The sequence below is a fragment of the Colobus angolensis genome, unplaced genomic scaffold (genome assembly GCF_000951035.1).
Source record: "Colobus angolensis palliatus isolate OR3802 unplaced genomic scaffold, Cang.pa_1.0 Scaffold22, whole genome shotgun sequence".
Classification (NCBI taxonomy): Eukaryota; Metazoa; Chordata; class Mammalia; order Primates; family Cercopithecidae; genus Colobus; species Colobus angolensis.
Window position 1 is genome coordinate 3,745,742 of NW_012115377.1, and position 1,266 is coordinate 3,747,007.

Genomic DNA, 1,266 nt, shown 5'->3' on the forward strand with positions numbered 1-1,266 from the left:
GGGATGGGGCTGGGACAGAGGGAAGGGGAGTATGGGATGGGGCTGGGACAGAGGGAAGGGGAGTATGGGTTGACACTGGGAGCATGGGTAATTCCCTGCCTCTCTCTGAACCTCGGTTCCCTCCACTGTAAAATGTGATGATAGAGTTATCAGGATGCTTTAAGGAGATGCCATGTGCAAAGGGCCTGGCCTGCTCAAGTTCACATCATTTTTTTTTTCTTTTTTTCTTTTTTTTTTTTGAGACGGAGCCTTGCTCTGTTGCCCAGTCTGGAGTGCAGTGGCGCAATCTCGGCTTACTGCAACCTTCCACTCCTGGGTTCAAGCGATTCTCCTGCTTCAGCCTCACGAGTAGTTGGGATCACAGGTGTGTGCCACCACACAAGCTAATTTTTTTTGTATTTTTAGTAGAGACGGAGTTTCACCATGTTGGCCAGGCTGGTCTCAAACTCCTGACATCAAGGGATCCACCCACCTCAGCCTCCCAAAGTGCAGGGACTATAGGTGTGAGCCACCACACCTGGCCTCAAGTTCACATCTTCATCCAAGCGGTGCAAACACACAACGTGCCTGGCTATACCCTTGAGAACAGAAACATGCCTCCAAGATGCCACCCTACAGCAAAAGAGAGTATGCCAAGAGACTTTTTCCAATGTCACCCAGGGCCACCTGTGCCCCTACAGGCACTAACCCATCTGCTTCCCTCTTCCTGGGTGCCACAGACATCATTAAGTCCCCTCTGGTCATCTTCGTGATGGGCGGCCCAGGCTGTGGCAAAGGGACGCAGTGCAAGAATATGGCGACCAAATATGGCTTCTGCCACGTAGGGCTGGGCCAGTTGCTGCGACAGAAGGCTCAAAGGAGCGCGCAGCGGGGGTGGCAGATCCGTGACATCATGCTGCAGGGGCTCCTGGTGCCCGGGGTAGGAGCTCATGAGGGAGGGTAGGAAGGAAGGGGGTACGTTGGGACAGCCACCCACCAGCAGGGCTCACAGGACCCAGAAGGTTGCAACTTCCCACGTGGCTATTGCCTTGCTGCACTAAGCTTTCATTTCCTTACCTGTGAAGAGGGGAGATCCCATCAAAAGGCTGTAGAGGTCCGGCCCGGTGGCTCACTCCTGTAATCCCAACACTTTGGGAGGCCAAGGAGGGTGGGTCACCTGAGGTTGGGAGTTCAAAACCAGCCTGACCAACATAGAGAAACCCCGTCTCTACTAAAAATACAAAATTAACTGGGTGTGGTGGCGCATGCCTGTAATCCCAGCTACTC

General features: G+C 53.6%; 1 long non-coding RNA gene across 1 annotated transcript in view; it reads left to right on the top strand.

Moving 5' to 3' along the window:
* Window positions 1-707: 707 nt before the first annotated feature.
* Window positions 708-1,266, top strand: part of LOC105512883 — a 17,624-nt gene continuing 17,065 nt past the window's right edge. Inside the window, exon 1 of the long non-coding RNA XR_001001924.1 lies at window positions 708-919. This is a non-coding gene — a long non-coding RNA (uncharacterized LOC105512883). The remainder of the gene's footprint in view (window positions 920-1,266) is intronic.